Source organism: Dipodomys ordii, unplaced genomic scaffold (genome assembly GCF_000151885.1).
Source record: "Dipodomys ordii isolate 6190 unplaced genomic scaffold, Dord_2.0 Scaffold83, whole genome shotgun sequence".
Taxonomy (NCBI): Eukaryota; Metazoa; Chordata; class Mammalia; order Rodentia; family Heteromyidae; genus Dipodomys; species Dipodomys ordii.
The window spans coordinates 9,295,899-9,310,617 of NW_012267299.1; positions in this window are offsets into that span (position 1 = coordinate 9,295,899).

A 14,719-nucleotide genomic window follows, 5' to 3' on the forward strand; every position below is an offset into this window, starting at 1 on the left:
ACAGAATAAACATAACATGCTCCTGGAATACGTTTGTTGTTTTTTTTTTTAATGGTAGCAGCTTTGTGAGTGGTGTACAAAAGTGTCAGCTGTTGTCCAAACATTATTTCCACCAACATTAAAGAGAATATCAAGGAAGTACTTTGAAAAGAACTTGCAAAGCCATCTGAAATCAGTCTTCTTTGAAGAAAATTATCCTGGAAAATGGAGGTTAGCCAAAGTCATTTTTCCTGTTCTGCTTACGAATGATGCAGTGTTTTTTAAGAGGACAAACAGAATATTACTCAAGTCACTGAAACATATATTGCTGAACTCTTTATCTTTGTGTAGCTACAGGCCCAACTGCATTAAAAACAAAAATATGGTTTCCTTTTTATTTTTTATTAAAATCAGATCTCCTAAGGACAAAATGTTCTCATGAATTCTAAATCATTTTTTTAAAGAACCCTTTTAACATCCAGCAGTTCACCCCAAAAACCTGTACTTTCTTGGGCTAATGAGGATAATTATATAGTAAATCATCTAGACCCTAAAGAGATGTTTTGTTGGAATAGATGGAGTCCTCCTCATTTAAGGAGGCTTACTAAATTCTATGGCCTAGAATTAAAGCATCTAAATCAAAGCCAGAAAAGTAAGAAAAAGATCATAAAAATGAGCTCTTTTTTCCAGGGCTATGACCTCTTCACTTCCACATGACTGCAATGACTCCATTAGTGATATATTAATGGTCACCTGTAGAACTCCAGTATACCTGGAAGGAACAATGAATCTGATGGTCCACCTGTGGTGTTTCAATCAGGTCTTGTATTTACATGGAGATGCTTGCTCTAAGAAAAACATGTGGATATATCTTCATTTCAATGGCTATGGGAAATTCCATCTGGGCTATGTAATAAAAGGAAATTATAAAAAAAAGCTTCATATTTGGCATTCTTAGAATGATGTTTGGCCTGAGATCAGTGTTCATAGTAATAAATCAAATTACATATGACTATGTTTTATAGTCTACCATTTCTGGGTATGATGTGGACATGTACTATGCCTCTAAATTTGAGTCTTCAAACATTGCCTATAAATAAATGGGGAAAGTTACAGGTGTGATGTGTCTGTGAGTACCATTTGAAATTTCCAAATACATTTTTTTCTATTTTCTCTGGAGAAACATTTAAAGTTACTTATGTAATTTTTCAAGCTAATATGTTTGTAGTTATAGGCAGATAACTAATCACAATACATTTCACATGTAAGAAATTTCTTCCTTCAGGCATTTGCTAAATTTTAAGATATACAAAAAGAAAGGTTAGGCAGCTAAGCAAAAGTCATTTAACAGCAGAGCAGAAATATTCAAAACAAATTGTATTTCCCCCCTACGGTTTGTCCCCAGTTGTCACTGTATTTGACTTTGGCACCCTGGGTATTGTTTATATGTTTATCTGAATTAGGGAAGGGAAGGAGAACAAAACAATGGTGAGACAAAGGACAAAGAGGGGAACCAATGCAACAGTGATACTCACAAGACAATATGTTGGAAATGATCTGTGCAACTTGGGGTGAGGATAAAGGAAGGGAAAGAGGAGAAAAAGTAGGGAAGGGCTAACAAGTTCAACAAGAAATGTACTTACTACCTTACTTCTGTAACTGTAACACCTTGACAATAAAATTTAAAAAAAAAACAAATTGTCGCAAATCGAATCCAACAATATATGACAAGCATAATATGCAACACAATTGCATGAAACTTATTTCAGCTATGTGTGGAAGTTTGATATTTGAAAATCAATCACTGTCATCTATCATATTAACAAGTAAAAAAATCATAGAGTCATATTACTTGATTCTGAAAATCAAAGCCCATTCTATTTTAAAAAAATATCTCAGTGCAGGAGGCTTAGAGATGAACTTTCTGTTTCATAAAGAGCAAAAAAACAATCATAGCTGATATCATGACAGGCTTAATGTTTTCTCTCATTAGATCAGAAAGCCTGGATGGACTTACAAGGGAAAAGGAGAAGCTAGTTGTGGTGGATGCAGATAGTCTAGCTCTCTACTTCCTGTTCACCAAGAGAAGAGCAGCCCCAGACACCTACTTCTGATCCCATGGTACTCTACCTCACCAAGGACCAGGTATTAAAGGCTATGGGCTGAAACTCTGAGCTAAAATCATCTACTGTTCCTGTTGTTTATGTCAGGAACTTTGTTGCAATGATAATTAACACAGTAAATGGATGGTTTATATCTGCTCAGGTAGTGTATCAAAGCATGTCAAAGGCTTCTCTGCCACCTGCAGATTTTTTTTTCAAGAGCCATCTATTTGGGGGGAGTTCAACCGTGAAGTGTGATTCAGGAGCAAGAAGGTGTCAGATATCTTATCGATTGCTTGGATTACTGAGTTTACCTCGCAAGAATTTATACAAGGAGTTTCAATTCATAGAGGACTTAACAGTGACAGCACAAGAGAAATGGCAGTACCAAATATTGAGGTACAGAACACCTCTATTTATTGGTGGAACCATGTCTAAAAGTTGCAATATAGATAAACTATATGGCTTTCTTCAAGAGATAGTCACCAATATATGAAAATGCATAATCTTTTAGGTTGTGTTGGGCTATCAATCAGAAAATATTTCAGTGCTTACAATAGCATTTGAGCAAGCCAACAGAACCTATGATTCAAAGCCTCTGCTCCTTGGCCTCTAGAATTAGTGTATTCTGAGGATTGTACTACAATGTATTGTGCCTTTACAGTAGCATTCTCTGAGGGATTGTTAAGGGCTTATAGATTTTTACTCTAATCCTCACAAATAGTTTTGTGAGATAAAGTAAGTAAGGCGTAAGAATTGTTCTCTACATCTGGCTAAACATTTTCTGGTGAGGCAAGCATCTGGTCTACTGGCAAAATCAGACCTTCAGTTATATCTCAGATCTCTACCACCATCACTGGGGATTAGTCCCAGAATTGTCTCAATTTCTTTAGCTATAAGAAAGTATTAGGCTAAGCTACCAAGGAGGGAAATTCCTTATCATTTATGGGTGTACAGTACAAGTGAACACCCTGAGAATCTCTGCTTTCCCACCTCATCCATTGTCCACAACTGGACCCCCCCCCAAAAAAAATCACATCTCAATTTCTTTATCTGATCCTGTTCCTTCCCTTTCCCCATACATGCTGACCTCACGGCTGTCCTCTAATGCCCCTTCTGAATTCCTGTCTTCCTCTCAGAGTCTGCTTCCTTGGAAACCTCCCTTTAACAAAAGGCAAGACTGAAAATAATCCTCAGAGAAAACCACATTTTATATTTATATTAAATATATACAGTTAGAAACTTCAGTAACGCTACCCACTCTGAAGCCACCTGAGTAATGGTAGGAACAGAGTGCAAAGGTGAGTACTAGTAATTACTCGCACCTTTGCAGGCACATGGCCATCACAAGGGCCAAACAACTCCTACCCTTGTGGCTGGGATAGCTGTAGGTTTGTTTCACCCAATAGGATGCAAGAGAAGCGATCCACATTGCTTTAAGGCTTGAAGACCAGAATGTTTCTCCTTTTCTTATTTTTACTTTTTAAATCTTGAGGTTTAAAAAAAAAGGTTTAAAAAATGTAAATTTTTTAATCTACTCTGATGAATACACAATACATAAAAGAAGTCTTTCTCAGTAGCCAGTAGCAACCGTGTGTGTGTGTGTGTGTGTGTGTGTGTGTGTGTGTTATGCTATCTTGTATCATCATTGAGGTGAGAAGAAATCAGTCACATGACTGATTCCAGACAACACCATATGGAGCAGAAAAAGAATAAGTGGATCAGCTAAGACCAACCAACCCAAAGAATTGTAAGAAATACATTTTTGTGTAAAAGACAAAATTATATATATACATATATATATACATATTAAATCTTACAATGGCTTGATTAGAAAGCATATACTGTATATTATAGCCAGTACTAGCCTAAGGATGGTGGGGAGCGGAAGACCAATAGACACCAGTTTTTTCTAAACCATTAGTTTGCACAAATAAAACTGGTACCTCAGCTTGTGAAAAAGAGGGTGTGACAGACTATCCGGGTCAATCATCCAGCTCTCTTCTGTGAAGATTTTCTTCAATTTTTTATTTCAAGGAAATCCCTTTAAAGCTCTAACATAGGCTTGAAACAGATTATAGAGCTCATCTGCTGAGTTACTTTTGCCTCACCTAAGTTTCTCTTCAAATTGTCCCTAGTCATCAGTCTCCATGCCAGCAATGTTTAAGAAGAGCATGTGTTCTTGTTTATACTTCTCCTCTTGAGAGGCAGAATCTTACTACCTTTATAAGGAGGCAACATTTGTCTCAAGTTGCAGAGGTGCAGTCTGAGCGGCACAACATCCTCACAAAGGACACAGATGCCCTTGGCCTGCTTGGCACCAGTTACCATATGTAGAAATGGAGACTTCAACTTCTCAATCCTACTCCTTTCAGAGCCCTTCAAAAATTTCTCTTCCTGTTACAGGAATGAAGAACGTATCTTGAAAAATTTCTTCAGTGGGTAAATAATATTGAGACAAGTATAAACCTTGTCCTCTTTTGGATTTATAAATTCATAAAGGTTTTTTCTTTTGCACAGAAAAGCAATTTCAAAGAAAGAAATGAGACATACAGAAAATAATAAACTCTATAGAAAACAAATCAACCAACTTAATTTGCAAAGAGGCGGGAGAAGAGAAGATCTTATTACAGAGGAATCAGATGTGAAGTTCAGTTATCTCAGGAAGAAAGAAGCCATGGTGGATTTCTTGGTGGCAGAAAGAGGGAGATAGTATGAAGGAAGTCTAATCTAAAGAGAGCCAGAGGGAAGAGTAAAAGAAAAATGCCGAAATCTTTGAGACAAATCAGAAGAGGAAATTTGAAGCGAAAAAGCCAACTCTGTGAGTCTGAAAGAGAGTACTTCGTGATTAAAACTACTTAATCAGAAAATGTCTGCCTGAGGGCTTTTAAACTGTGGCCTGTTCACTTTTACCATTCAAAGTTTGGGGGCTTCTAGAAGTTAGTTAAGTTTTAATAATGTTCACTTTTATTTTTTTAATAATTTCTTTTTTAAAAAAGTATTATTATAGGATTCCTTTAATATAGAGAATCTGTATGAGAGATCTCAAACAAAATGGATAGTGGTTATGGGGGGGGGCAGCTGGAGGAGAGGGAATGGAGGAGAGGGGAATTGAAGAGGGGGAAATGGAGGATAGAGTGCTGGAGGAGAGAAACTGGAGAAGAATTGCTGGAGGAAAAGGAGTTGAGATATTATTGGTCTGTAGGTACAGTTTCAGTTCAGAACAATGAAAAAGTTCCAAAGAAAGATAGTAGTAATGACTGCACAACAATGTAGATCAATTCAAGGCCACAGAACTGTGTATTTAAGTTCTTTTCTATGCTCATCAACCAATGGGGCTTGTAGTTCCTTGGTGATGATTAGTCTATCAACATATTGTGGAGGAGGAGGGTGGAAGGGGAAAGTTACCTGCTGAGTCTAATAGAGTCAAGGAGAGTCTGCACTTGATCCTCGTGGTAGGGCTCAGCTGCCACCATCCAGAACAATTCCCTAAGGCAGCTTGGGACAGCTCCCTCCAACTCCCACCTCTTCTGCTATGTTTAGTTCTTAACCTTTTCCCTGCTTTGATACCTCTGTTACACTTCTCAGCTTCCACACGCACGTGCGTGTACATACACACCAGGGAAACTTTAATTCTATGAGTTGTATCATAGATCATAAAATACCCATAATAAATCATTTCTGGAGAAGATACTATTCCTTTTGAAGTTCTACTTAGCCATTTAAGAAAAGTCAATATATTATCAGAAGTATCATTTCCTTATTAAGAAAATGATTTTCAGCTGTTTACTGGCCAGATTCCCCAACTTACTCATGCTAGAGTACATAACACCTATAGAGTGCTTCCTGCATGCCAGACTCTACCCTACGTGTCTTCAAAGCATCCCTTTAAGGGAGCCAGGGTTCTCTTCCTGAGTTCAAGATAAAGAGGTGGTATGGTCCAATATTCCCTAGCTATGCCCAGTGAATGGCCAAACACTGATCTTTTACTCCCTGACTAAGGGCCTATAACTTCCTGGAAAGCAAAAATGCCACACTTTACCAAAGTCTCCTCATCAGATATTAGAGTGGTTTCCACCAAATATGATTTAAATTTTTGTCATGTACTTGATTTTACCTGCCAGCAATGTCTAATCATAGAAATTGATTAGTCTTATTTTTTAACACTGATGAATACATTAACTCTAAAACCAGTTCTTAAGTATGGTAGAATGAAATAGGATATTTTTTCATGCCCTTAGGGGTAAGGAAGACATCGAAATTCATCCTTCTCCTTTTCTCCTTTTCTTTCTCATTATACATACCAGGGTGAACTATAACCACCCACCATCTCCTCCCATACATTATCTCCTTCCTCTGTAGCTTAACTGAAAGATATATAACAATACAAACGTCAGTCAAAAGAGTTTCCCAACCCCTCTTCCCCTCCTTTTCCCTCCCCCCCTCTTGCACACACACACCATTGCACATGATGTTTGTGTGGATATCCTCCTTTTATCCTTCTGGTTTATTTGCTGTGATTTTCAACCTTACACTCTGCCCAGGAAGAAGGCTCATGGGTTTGGAATACATCTGATCAGTCTGTTGTCATTGGCTCTGGTTGAGTTCAGCCAGTGGAAGTAGTGTTAGGAGACTAAAAACTTGAAGAGAGTGTGGTTCGTTATTGCCAGGCTGGGCTATGGGGTAGCCTCATTTCTTCACCAAAGACCATGATGCTGTCATGCAGCTCTTTCTCTGGACTCTCACATCTCCTATCATTTGTCCCTTCAAGACTGGCTGTGTTAACAGAAACCCTTATTGGCACTGGGCTACACACCATTCTTTGTAGTTTTTCCTAAGCCAGACCCACATTCTTGCATATAAATCGTCTTTTCATCACACACTTCTCACATTACCCGGTCTTAATGTGCCATCTGCTTCCTATCAAAATTTTAACTGATATAATATTTAAAATATTGGCAACAACCTACAAGCTTCACCAAAACATTACTACCCTATAAAATCCCTACGTAAGATACAATCTCAAAATTTGCAAGAAAATAGTTCTTTTCTAAGGACCAGGCTTTTATTTCATGGGGGCAAACAATTTATTGATTCTAAAGTAGATGAAAAACAAAGTCTATTTCCTTCTACATGAATTAAAAAAATATTATCATCATTGATAATGCAACAGGAAAGAGGGAGGCATATTTAGTTTGTATAACTACCAAGGTTGGAATGTCCTGATCTGCATTGCTTTGGGGAGTCTAGAATGTCTACCAACACCTTGGTTTTTCTTTCTCTCTTGCTTCTCTGAAACAGAGGCAAGGTCCCTTTCCATCCAGAAATTTTGTATTCATTTCTTATCCTGCTCTCTAATAACATTGATCTTGGCTACATTATAAAGTCTCTAAACCTTGGCTCCTGTGTTGAAGTGAATATTTGTCTCTCTCTCCTAACTTATAAGTTCATCCCTTAATCCAGAGTGTAACGGTATTGGAGATGGTATTGAAGAGAGGTGACAATGAGAGGGCCGCTGTCTGCCAGATGGAAAAAGACTCTAAAAGAAATGAATCCTGCCAAGCCTTGAACCTGGACTTCCCTACCTCCGGAATGGTGGGAAAACAAGTTGTGTTGTTTAAGGCACATAGCTTTTACTATGGCAGATCACAAAAACTGAGATACTTCCCTTACTTTACAACAGTCAGTGATGGCCCTAAATTCAATGGAATTCTCACTTAGTGGTGGTACAATTTTGATCATATTGATTAACTGAACCTCAGTTTCCTTCGCAATAAAACTAGAAAAGTAATAGTGCACATTTACTTAGAAAAATAATTCTAATAAAGTAGTTGACACAGTGTTTGAAACTTAATAAGTATAATCAATATTAACCATCATTTTCACTGCTATAGAAACAGAATGAGTAACTCTGACAGAGATAAGGTGATTTAACAAAACCTTCTTAGAAGCAAGCACTGATAGAGAAAGAAGACATTATCCTATAATCTTTGTAATCCTATGACCTATAATCTTTTTTGGTACTCCCCAAATGACACTTTCCTATGCTCACCACATATATGCTCATGCTCTGCTCTTTGATCAATAGATTAATACTTGAATTGATAATACACTTCAAAGCAGGGTGCCGGTGGCTCACACTTGTAATCCTAGCTACTCAGGAGGCTGAGATTTGAGCATCATGGTTCAAAGCCATCCTGGGCAGAAAGTCCATGAGACTCCTATCTCCAATAAACCACAAGAAAATCAGAAGTGGCTCTGTGGCTCAAGTGGTAGAGTGCACGCCTTGAGCTGAAGCTGAGGGATAGGGCCCAGGCCCAGAGCTCAAGCCCCACATCCAACAAAAAAATAAATTAAAAAATAGATACAACTTCAAATACTGGAGTAACAATGTGGAAGTTACATTTTAAGCAATTGAAAAATAACCGTTGAAAGTGAACTGAGCAGGAAGAAGGGAATTCAGAATGGTGTGAGTTCATGGAGTTACACGTTTGAAGAAATGGTTAAGAGTGCAGAGAAAAATGTAGAGAACCAAAAGAGGATGCACTTAAAGTTTAACCTAATTTACATGTGGATGAAGACATTCACTGAGTTCTGTAGGTATAAAGTTCATGAAGCAAATTCCCTAGCTATTATAAGTACACTAGGTGAAAAATCACATTTCGGCCTCTCATCCCAGCTATGATGAGGAAGCCTAAATAGGACAATCACAATGCAGGCCTATGTAGGTAAAATGGAAAACCCAACCTCAAAAATAATCAGGAAAAAAAAGGGAATGGAGAGGTGGTTCAAGAGGCAGAGTTCCTATTTAGTTCAAGCATTAAGCCTTGAGTTCAGACCTCAGAACTATACTCCTCCCCTATCCCAAAAAAGACTACACTTCATTTTACCTATGACCTCTATTCCCAGCAGCATCTGAAAATGCTGAGCACAATGTAGACTTTAATACATATATACTAAGTGAAAAACGCTGAAGAGATTGCATGAAACACTGATGGACCATGATGAGAACTTCCTGGAAAAGAAAGAATCTGAGGAGTTATTTAAATGGCAGGTCCAAGAGAGTGAGTGAACTCAGACAAAGGGGATTGTTTCCAGTGAAAAATAAACTAGGAAATAATCGGGTTTACAGTTAGTTTCTCTATAATTTTGAAATTTTTACTTTGTGATGTTGTTACAAAAAGAGTTTTATAATGCTAAGAGGGAAAAAAAGAAAGAGGAGAGAAGAAAGAAGAAAGAAGAATCAAGGAGGAGGTGGAAAGGAAAGGAAACAAGAAAGGAAGAAGAGAAAAAGAGGAAGCGCAATGCACTAAACTCACTGACAGGAGCCCAGACAGTGGGGGTGCAATTCCAGGAAAGTCAGTGGTTCTCCTTCTCTTGTGGGAAGTGTGGATGTTGAAGCCAATTTGGGGATGAGACAGAAAGAACCCCGCCTGTTCACAATCCCAATCTGGCTCTCGTGAACCAGCTAGACCAGGGATTATTCAGTTATTAGTTCTCACATTGTGTTTGATAAAGGGTGACAAAGCATGTTCCATCAGTATGCATAGAGTTTTACTAGATTCAATTGTTACAGAGTAATGAGAGAGAGAGAAGAAAATAGATTAGAGAACTGGTCTCAATTACTTTTCACCTTCAGGAATATAAAATACACAAAAAGGACTAGATTAAAAAATCATGTCACATATGAGAGAACCGAATGTCCCTACACTTAAATCATTGGTAATTAATTACAAGATTAATCCAAAGAGGAGACGAGTAAAAGATTTCTTATAGAATATGAAAGTGAGAAATGGCCTGCAGGAAGCATTACTGCAGCAGGTCAGATCTCAGCTCTGGTTGAGAGAATATTCTAAGGGAAGGGAAAGTTAAACAAAAATAAGCAGGATATATTTATCACCAGGAAATTTCAATACAAACTCCAAAAAAATAGTAGTTTTAGCATATCTAGGTTGACTTTTCTTTCATATAAATAAAATCCAAAGGTGGCTGATCTAACTCCATGTTGTATTCCTTAATGTCATCACACAAGATATGTCACCAGATCAGCTCTTTCTAATTTTCCATTTTCCATTCTTTGTACATGACCCATATTCTTATGTCCTCAAAATGGCAGCTGAAGCTCCAACCACCATGCTTGTGTTTCATGCAAAAGAAAGACAATTTAAAGTAAACAGTCACATGCTTCCTTTTTGAGGAAGCTCTCCAACAACTTCCTTTTGCAACCCAGTGCCTAAAATTCTGTTACATGGATATTCCTATAATATTGAGAGAAATTCAAGATTGTAGTTGGTTAGCTTGGTACTTTGCTACAAACACCCAAATATTTATGAGTCATGGATAACTCTGGAGTTCAAAAAAAAATAATAAAGCAAAAACTCTCCACAAAAGATTAAGGTTTCATGCAAGAAACTAATCTTGTAATTTGTGGCCTGTGTTGAAGCCAAAGGGAAAACCATTGCTCTTACAAAATGAGTTGGTTCTGGAGAGATGAACTAAAGGTTGTCAATGAGTTCTTGAAAAACCTCAGGCACCAGCATTAAGTACAGAACTCATTGCAATAGATGTATGGTGTCAATAGTGTTGAAAATGAGGTCAGGACCAGCCAAGCACACACTAACATGCAGCAGGTCACACTATGGTCCTTCTATTGGACCATCAACATCCAAGTCTCTCTCTCTCTCTCTCTCTCTCTCTCTCTCTCTCTCTCTCTCTCTCTCTCCTCTGCCTCTCTCTCTGTCTCTCTGTCTCTGTCTCCATCTCTGTCTCTGTCTCTCTCTCTCTCCTCTGTTTCTTCCTTTTATTTAAGACATCATGTCTTTATATAGCCCATGATAGCCTTAAGTTCAGAATCCCCAAATGCCTCTTTTAAGACTTTCAGAACTCCTAAATTGTGTTTATGTTATTTTGACTTCCCATCAGTTGAATTTAAAAAACAAATCAAGACAGTTTTACACAATTTTTTACCATTTAATATTTTGTCATGTTTATGAATGTAACTTTTATTGTTGTAGTCAAAAATACCACTTTAGGTATGTTTTTAAAGTTTATATTTGAAAACCAAGAGGCATTCTACCAAGACAAAGTTATACTTGAGTAATATTATACAGCATATTCCATGCTACACCACATACAGCATACCAGGAGTCTTGCAAGAAACACACATCTCAGTCATCTAAAGCCCCTCACAGCTCAAAGCCAGGGAGGACTCCTAATTTTGCTAATTCTGGTCCTAGATCACAATGTCACAGACATGCATGTGGTTGCTATGGTCACTGGTGCATATGGAGAGGGTGCCCTTTAGTAAGCATCACAAAGAAACTACTGAAACCAATGGACACTTTATTCTCATAAATGCTTTGCAACTGAGACCCTCACCTTTGGACATATTTGAATCCTTTTAAACAGTTGCAGCAAAGTTTGGTGATTTATATAAGCTCACACCCCTTCAAAGTATGCCTACATGTATTGTTATGAGTATACTCAGACAGGCAGAATCAACTCACCCTCTACAATATTCAGATCAGTTCATTTTTTTAAAAAAAAAAACTAATAGTGAATACTGATGGAATAAATATCTGTTTCTTCCTCTGTGGTATATACATTATACTAAAGCCTAAGACACTAAGAGTTAAAGAGTTATAAGTATACTTAATTCTATGCTATTGCAAAAATAGAAGAAAAAAAACTACTTTCAGCCCTTCTCATGCCCAAAACTGAGCCAGCTCCAAACTGAACAAAATAAAACCCTCATTCATTTTCATTATGTTAAAACCCTAGAGTCAAGAGATGTGTCTCTAAATCTGTGGAAGTAAATGTTTTTAATCCTGTTTTGACAATTATGTTACATCCAAAAGTAATAGCTTTAGGTTCCAGTACTCAGTCCTAGCCTGGTGAAATCTTATTAGAAGAAGCTGGTCATTCTAAAAATCAAAGCTCCATGACACAGTAAAGGGCAATGCCACACAGTGTAGCTTGCCCACATGACAAGATGACCCCTATAAATAGCAATCCCAGGGGCTGGGAAGGTGGCTCAGTGGTAGAGTGCTTGCCTTGCAATGCATGAGGCCCTGGGTTCAATTCCCCAGCACCACATAAGCAAAAAGAAAAAAGCCGGAAGTGGCGCTGTGGCTCAAGTGGTAGAGTGCTAGCCTTGAGCTGGAGAGCTGAAGGACAGCACCCAGGCCCAGAGTTCAGGCTTCACAACCGGACCCAAAAAAAAAAAAATTAAATAGCAATCCCAGAATATCTGTTCATCAGACCAGTGGTTGATGGCCCATCAGATGCCGAGAAGCTACCACAGGTTCAAAAAGAAAGAAAAAAAACGTGTATGGCTCTCTTCCCCTAATCCTAAAACTGCAGTAGCTTATCGGATATTTAGTGTTAATAAATAAATGATTTATTACTCTTTTTTTTGGGGGGGGGTCCGGTCGTGGGGCCTGAACTCTGGGCCTGGGCTGTTCTTCAGATTTTCAGCTCAAGGCTAGGGTTCTACCACTTGAGTCACAGCGCCACTTCCAGCTTTTTTCTTTTTGCTTATGTAGTGCTGAGGAATCGAACCCATGGCCTCAGGCATGCAAGGCAAGCACTCTACCACGGAGCCACCTTCCCAGCCCCTGATTTATTACTCTTACTCCAATGGCAAACTTATAGAAATGAGTTTATTATCTGTGCATGCTCAGTTTGTAATTCCAGAAGAAAATTTAGGAGCTAGTCTCCCAAATCTTCACAAAGGAAAGAAGGAAAGAAAGACAAGGAAAGAAAATATCTACCTGATTTATTCCTTGTGTACACTCTTATGTGATGGATAGCCAGAGCTGAATCCCTTCTACACATGTGGTCTCTGATAGGCCTCTTAGCTGATGTATTATACTCTCCATGAGCTCCTGCTTCAGCGATAAACCCAGAGCTTCGAGCTTCTTGCCTGCAGAATTCATTCCAGAAGACTCTAGCGTTATCTTTTCATGGTACCTATCTTGCGTATTCTTTCTATACAATAAGGTTACCACCTTGCTCTTGCCCTGGCTTCACACATGGCCTCAGACACTCTGATTAAATAATTTAACCCCTTCCCCTTAGGCACTGAAAGTGAAAGTTTGAATCCCAGCACATGAACAATCTGTCAAATGCATTTTCAAACGATGAGATCCCATCACATAGGAGAGATTCCTTTATAATATTCTTTGACTTACATTATTAACTATTCATCACATCAACATTTTTTATTGTTATTGTAAAAGTGATGTACAGAGGGGGTTATAGTTATATAAGTCAAATAAAGAGTACATTTCTTTTTAAATAATTCACTCCTTCCCTTGCTCTCTCCCAGTGTTTCCCTCCTTCCCACTCACAAGTTGTATAGTTCATATTCAACATAGTGTCTAGTAACACTGATGCATTTTTTCCCTTTGTCCCACCATTTCTGTGTCCCACCTTACTATCCCAAAGACAGGCAATGAAAAAATGACAAAAAAAGAAAGAAAACAGAAAGAGTGTAAAAGAAACACAAATAAAAAACAAACTTTCTTGTTTCCATTTCTGGAATTCATTTCAATAAATATTAGTTTGTATGATCAGATGCACAAAGCTATTGTACCTTTGTGATCCTCCCCTAAGAATGCCCTCCTATGGTCTCTGTGGGAATGCATAGAGACTTGTATAATTTATCGTGTCTTACATTAACATATTTCTATTAGATACAGGTAATCACACAATGCTAGAACAGTTGCTCTCAGATTTTCCACATAGCTGCCATTCAAGCTTGCCCCCACAGCATCATGGGGATTTCCTGGCTTTCTTTCCCATACTGAATATTCTTTTCTCAGATAATTCACCTTTGTTTTTCCATTATTTTGGAAGAGACCATGCTTAAGTAGCTTTTGGAGAAATGATCAATTGAAGACATTTTTTGAGTCTTTACATATTTGAAGATAAATTTATTTTACTCTCACATATATTCAAGAGCTTGGCTGGATATATCCTGCCTATTTGGAACAAGTCTAGGAAACATTTTGCCTCTCAAATTAGAAAATATTGCTCCCTTGACATTTTGGTTCCAGTGCCACTGTTGATAATTGAATATCATTCTCATTTATTTATTTATCCTTTTGTGGGATATTTCCTCCTTTTCTACTTTAACAAAAAAATCACACTGTCAGGTACTGGTAGCTGACATCTGTAATTTTAGCTACTGAAGAGGCTAAGAGCTGAGGATCACAGTCAGAAGTCAGCCCCAGCAGAAAAGTCCATGAGAGTCTTATCTCCAATTAATCACCAAAAAGCTGGAAGCTGAAGTGTGGCATAAGTTCAAGGATAGGTCCTGAATTCAAGTCCTAGTACCAGCACTAAAAAGACATTTATTGACCAGGCACCAGTGGCTCACGCTTGTAATCCTAGCTACTCAGGAGGCTTAGATCTGAGGATCGTGGTTCAAAGCCAGACTGGACAGAAAAGTCCCTGAAACTCTTATCTCCAATAAACCACTCAGAAAACCAGAAGTGGCACAGTGGCTCAAGTGGTAAAGCACTTGCTCCTCAACGGAAAGAACAGTGCTGGAGGAATATCAATACCAAATTTCAAACTCTACTATAAAGCCATAGTAATCAAAACAGCTTGGTATTGGCATAAGAACAGACCTC